Raw genomic sequence first — 6,126 nt, 5'->3', positions numbered from 1 at the left:
TTTATAAATAAAGCATATTTAAATTATATACTTCCCTCCAAATACTGTTTTTGCTTTCTCCCACGGTTTTGATGTATAGTATTTTTCTTATTATTAATTTTTAAGTAATTTCCTTTACAGGTGTTGTAATACAATGGTTACTTAAAAATGTAATTTAGTTTCCAAACATAAAGGGTTTGTAGTTTTCAACAATAAAAAACAAAGTTTTAAATTTCTTATCTTATGGTTGGAGAACACGGTCTATATGATATTGAGTTTTTTAAAATTTGTTGATGCTTCTTTTATAGTATTATGTATGTTTTATTTTTTAACATGTACTATATTTGTTTAAAAAGTCTGTTATGATTTTCTGTTGTTGGCAATAGAATTCTACATATAGCCAGGATGTTGAGCTTATTAATTGTGTTGGTCAGATTTTTGATATTTCTACTTATTTTTTGTTTACTTGATCTGTGTATTTTAACTGAAATTATGTTAAAATCTCTAATCATAGTGATTGATTTACTATTTCTTTCTGCAGTTCTGTTAGTTACACTACTGTATTTGGAGGCTGTGATGTTGATATATAAAACTTTATGATATCTACAGTTCATGTCCTATTGACTTCCTTCCTTCCTTCCTTCCCTTCCCTTCCCTTCCCTCTCCCTCCTCCTCCTCCTCCTCCTCCTTCTCCTCCTCTTCCTCCTTTTTCCTTCTCCTCCTCCTCCTCCTCCTCCTCCTCCTTCTTCTTCTTCCTCTTCTTCTTTTTTTCCTACCAATATGTAATATACATGGCTTTCTTTTGGTTCATTTTTAGCTGGTATTTATTTTTAAGTATCTCATAATTTCATCCAATCATAGAGTTCTTGTCTTTTGTTGGTAAGTTTAACCATTTTATATTTATTGGAATTACTCATAAGACTTTTTTCGTAGTACATTATTTTATATTTACTGTACTTTTTTTTCCCATGAAGCTTTCTTCTGCTGGTTTAAAAGTTATAAATGCTATTTTTATTTTTTTGGTAATTGCCTTTACCTTGAAACCCATGTTTATTTAACTCCTATTAACTTCCAAAATCTATCCATGCCTATATTTTTCTTTAACAAGCCAGTACTTTTGCGTCTTTCTCATGTGCCATTGGATTCCTCTGACATGAGATAATTTATGATCATATTGTCCAGAATTTTAGTTCTGTGATTTTATTAATAAACTTTTAATTCTCTTTTCCTTTTGTATTAGCTTTTCTCCTCTGTTCCTTCTTTCTTTCCTTCCTTCTTCCCTTTGACAACACTATACTTCATTTCTTGCCATGTGTTGAATTTGCTTCAGTTTTGTTTTCATTGAGGCTTTTGCAATGCGCTGATTTGACGCATGACTCTTGAGGATGGTGAGAAAACAGTCACCACCCCCTCAACCCTCACCTACAGACCAGTCTTAATTTTCCTGAAGTTTCTTGTTTACGATTCATAGTTTGTCTTGAATCTGTGGCTTTATTTTTTCATCAGTTTTGATAAATGAGCCCTTTCATGTCAAATACTTCTTATACCCCACTCTTTCCTTCCTGTTCTTCTGGTTTTCCGATTACTGTACCAGTAGTTAGACTGTCTCATTGTTTCTCCTCTGTAACTCTTATTTCTTCACTCTTTTCTATTCTGTTGCTTTTTCATATTTCATTCATTTTTATTTTCTCGTGACCTGTAAGTTTACTAATTCTCTCGTCAGCAGCATTTAATCTGCTGTTAATCTTTTGCTGTTAAACCCAATCCATTGGGTTATTAATTTCTATTATTATATTTTTCATTTATAGAATTTCCACTTGTTTATTTTGTATACTTTCTACTTTTCTGCCAAAATTATCAATCTTCTATTTATCTTCTTGAACATAATAAACAATTTGAGGACTACAATATCGGTGGTTCTTTTGGGTTCTTTTCAATTGTCTTTTGTTGCTGCTGTTTTTGTTTATGTCATTTTGTCTACTACGTGTGATTATTTTTGTTTGTGGACTGAATACTGTATTTGCATAATTGTTCATAGAAATAATTTGAGGCCTAGGATGAGGATGACATCTTTAATCAGAGAGGATTCACTTTGTTTTTCTGGCAGGTACCTGGAGGCAATGGCACTCTGGGGTCACCTTAATACAATTTCAGGCTTTGAGATGGTTTGAAACTGAGTTTTGATCTCTGTAAGAGCTTGTCTACTCTATTTATATTTATATTTGATTTTAAGATGCAGTCTTTTGGGATTCCATTCCAATCCAAAGTGACAGTTGTTTACTAGGTGCTCTCTCTCTCTTGGCAGGTTCTGGACTCAGTCTCTGTTCTCCTAACTATCCAAGACTGTTAAAAGCACCAGTCTCTTAACTACCTCTCAGAAAATGCCCCACCTGGAAAAGTAGTTCTAAATGTGAGGCTTAAATTCCTCAACTTCTTTCCTTTCCCAGATCCTGGCTCAGTAATTCTTCACTAATTTGTTAACTTTCCAATGATTTCAAGAAGAGTTTTAGATTTTTCCAGTTTTACTGGTTTTCCTCAGTGGAGAATTGGTTAGAATTACCTAGTCACCGACACAGGAAAACCCAAACCCTTCCTCACTCCTATCTTACTATGGAAAAAACACTCTAATAACCAAGATTTGCTATGAAACAAAATGACAATGAAAATGCTAACAGTGTAACCATTACCCAAGCACCAAAACAATGAACAGAAGTGCCACCCAAGGGAGATTCTACAACTATACAACAACACAAGTGTAACACAGTTGAAAGAGCAACTTAAGCCAACCCTGATAACAAAGTATCTTTCCAGATAACTGGGAACATCCCAACTTTTTTGAGAATGTTTTATATCAGTTTACAGATACACATCATAGTAACTTTTACCAGCCAATAGTGGTTGGCTGTAAGAGGGAATGAAAGTCTGTGGAACTGAACTGCATCTGTCCATTCTGGTTATTTGTTCTCCACATGGCCAGGTTGGCTGACTCACAGTGAGCCTCAGAGGATACTTTCACAATCACTACTGAAGGAAGTAGTAACATTGAAATTCCTTTTTTTCCTCCTTGTCCTAAGGTGCTTATTGTAAGATAAAACATTTGAAATTCTTGAACCAAAGCTTTCTTGAATGGCCTTCACTAAATGTTTTTCTTGAGATCTCAGTCTTTCTCTAATTAGGTTACAAAGAAGTGGATTGGGTTTCTACTGATTAGGTTTAAAATACCCTTCTCAAATCCATCCTAACCCTCACCCCCATCCCGATTGATAAGATTTTTGCTGTTCAAAAACTCCCAAAGGTTGATTATATTATCTATTATCTATGGGTTGACCCAGATGAATTGTGAAGATTCCCACATTCTGAGACTTGCCTAAGATCACACAGCCAGGAAGTACCATGTTTCCCCGAAAATAAGACATAGCCGTACAATCAGCTCTAATGTGTCTTTTAGAGCAAAAATTAATATAAGACCCAGTCTTATTTTACTATAATATAAGACAGGGTCTTATATAATATAATAATAATATAGTATAATATAATATAATAACAGGTATAATATAATAGTGCTGGGTCTTATATAATATAATATAAGATCGGGTCTTACATTAATTTTTGCTCCAAAAGACACATTAAAGCTGATTGTCTGGCTAGGTCTTATTTTCGGGGAAACAGCGTAGCAGAGCTCAGGATCTTTAACTTCCAAATCTTGTCTTTTTTCAGAAATAAAAATCTCACTCTTGTTTTTAAAAATAAAAGTAACATTGTTAAAAAAATAAAAATAATATGTACTCAAACAATTTAAACAATGCAAGTGATAATTTTGTCACAAAACTTGCCCAAACAGGGTGTTAATAATCATTAAAAATTTTACTAGTATATTTAATAGATGAAAATATTGTATCTCAAAGTTGCGTTTCTTTTAGTAGTAATTTTTCCTCGTTTTGTACAGCTTTATGAGTTATATATTTCACCTATCCTAAACTTCACTCATGTAAAGTGCACAGTTCAGTGATTTAGTATATTCTCAGAGTTGTGTAACCATCGTTACAATCTAATATTAAGACTTTTTCAACATCCCCAAAAGAAAACTATACTCACTAGCGGTCCCCCCCACCCCCATCCCTCAGCCTCAGGTGAGTTATCTTCTATGTGTTTATTGGCCATTTTAGTGATTTTATGTCTGTCTCATTTGGATTGCTTTTAAAAAATGGATTACAGAAGTTCTGTATTTATCATGACGATTAACCATTTGTCTACGGTTGCATAGTGCAGTATTTCAAAGCTATTTTTTTCATTTGTTCTTTGTTGCTGGCATCTCTTACTGTACAGATGTGTAAATTTCTTTCAATTTTTAAAATGATTTATTGATTTTGATTCATTATAAACATTCCCCTCCTACAATTATAAAGCCTTTCCCATATATCTTCTTCTGGTCTCTTATAGTATTGTGGTTTGCCGAAGCTGTCAATCCATCATGGGTTTAGTTTTGAGATAGAATAACTGTATCTTATCAAACACTATTGATTTGAAAAATCACTTTCATCAAATGGCCAATTTCTATTCATTTTCGAAACTGGACAGAATGACAACAGCTAACACCGACTGAGTCCTTACAAACAGGGTCAGCCTTATGTTTTTGGTCTAACGTTCTGCTATCGCCGCCTGGAAATTCTTAACAGTTCTAGACAAGGGGCCTCGCACTTTCATTTTGTGCTAGACCCCGCAAATTATGTAGAGGTCCTGCTTACAAGTCCAGGCACATATATTATTCCACTTAATCCTCATGGCATTGTGTTACATAGCCATTTCCATTTTCCTTTTCATTTTACAAATGGGGCAATGGAGTCAGAAAGATTAAATTAGGCCAGAGAGCCAAAAAGCTGCAGCAAAGGAGTTCGGTCCCAGCACCTGTCACGCCAGAGCCTGGCGAATAGGCGTCCTTTAACGCTGCAGCCGGTTACAATCTGGGGATGAAATTGGGAGGGCGCCGGGGCAGGAAGCGCGGCGGCTCAACTCCCTCGTTCAGTCTGTGGAGCGTCACTGCCTCCACCCCGGGTGCCCAGCTCCGTGTCGCGCTCTCCAGTGCGGACCTGCGGGACCCCGCCTTCTACCCGCGGCGGCGCGCGCTCCGCCGGGCCTTCGCTCGCAGGCGGGCCCTCGCTCGCGCAGCGGTTGTGTTGCCTACGAGTTTCCCAAGTTCGCACAGGCCCCGGGTTGGCATGGCAACCAGGCAACCTGTTCCAGAGCCGCCAGCCTTCTCCGCACATGCCGCTGCCACCGCCGGAGCCGGGGGCCAAAGCCTATCCCATGATGCACCGCGCCAGCCCAGTCCCCAGTGGGCCGCCATGTTGTCGGAGTGAAAGGTAAGGGGGAGCGAGAGCGCCAGAGAGAGAAGATCGGGGGGCTGAAATCCATCTTCATCCTACCGCTCCGCCCGTGAGTATCCACACCCCGCTGGCCCCAAACGCTGCTCCGGATCCCCAGCGAGCAGATTTTCCTTTTGTATTGGTGTTTGAGAGCGGTTGGGGGGGTGAGAAGGGCTTTGGAAAAGCCGCCGGGGCCCTGGCTTAGCCTTCTCACTCGCTGTTCCTCGTACATGTTTTGGAGTCAGCAGCAAGGCCCCTATTGTTATCAAAGGAGGGAGGGGGTGGGGACCGGGGTCGAAGCGAGGAAAATGCCGGGGGTTTAGGCCCGGGCCCAGGGCATAGACGTGCCCCTACATTTCTGCTCGGCCCCGTTGGAAGCCCCAAAGATTGATGTTGCCAATTAGGTTGCTTTTTTGATGGGTTTGCGAAGCCCCGAGTCTTCTGTGTGGCCATGAAGTGTAATTCTGTGCCACCCTGGATTTCTTCGACTTCTTGAGCTTCCGTGGCAGCGCCGAAGGAGGAGGAACAATAAATCGCTTTAGAAGCAGCCATGGCCCTTGTCTACAGGCGAGACCCACCATGGGGGAACTTTGTGAGCCTTAAATGTGGAGAAGTGGCGGTCAGGAAGTTTCAGATCGCCTTTTAGGCTCCTGGGTGCTTGTGGCCTTTTGTTTCCGTGAGAGCTTGTGTTTTTGGTAGGTTCTTCCCCTTTGAGCTTCTCTGTTGGTGCGTGTCTGTCTGAACTCAAAGAGGGGTTCACCCCTCAGTAGTAGGAAAACAGATA

The 6,126-nt window shown here is 39.2% G+C and overlaps 1 protein-coding gene across 14 annotated transcripts in view; it reads left to right on the top strand.

The window, feature by feature from the left end:
- Positions 1 to 5,102: 5,102 nt before the first annotated feature.
- Positions 5,103 to 6,126, top strand: part of PUM1 (pumilio RNA binding family member 1) — a 111,302-nt gene continuing 110,278 nt past the window's right edge. For 7 of the 14 annotated variants that reach the window (XM_033113756.1, XM_033113754.1, XM_033113762.1 and 4 more), the window contains exon 1: positions 5,306 to 5,412. The gene's annotated coding sequence lies outside the window, so the exon portion shown is untranslated. Of the gene's footprint in view, positions 5,413 to 6,126 lie in introns of all 14 variants that reach the window. The other 7 variants (XM_033113748.1, XM_033113761.1, XM_033113760.1 and 4 more) reach the window with 4 other exon arrangements.

Source organism: Rhinolophus ferrumequinum, chromosome 9 (assembly GCF_004115265.2).
Source record: "Rhinolophus ferrumequinum isolate MPI-CBG mRhiFer1 chromosome 9, mRhiFer1_v1.p, whole genome shotgun sequence".
Lineage (NCBI taxonomy): Eukaryota > Metazoa > Chordata > Mammalia > Chiroptera > Rhinolophidae > Rhinolophus > Rhinolophus ferrumequinum.
This window is presented reverse-complemented; position numbering and strand designations above follow the sequence as displayed.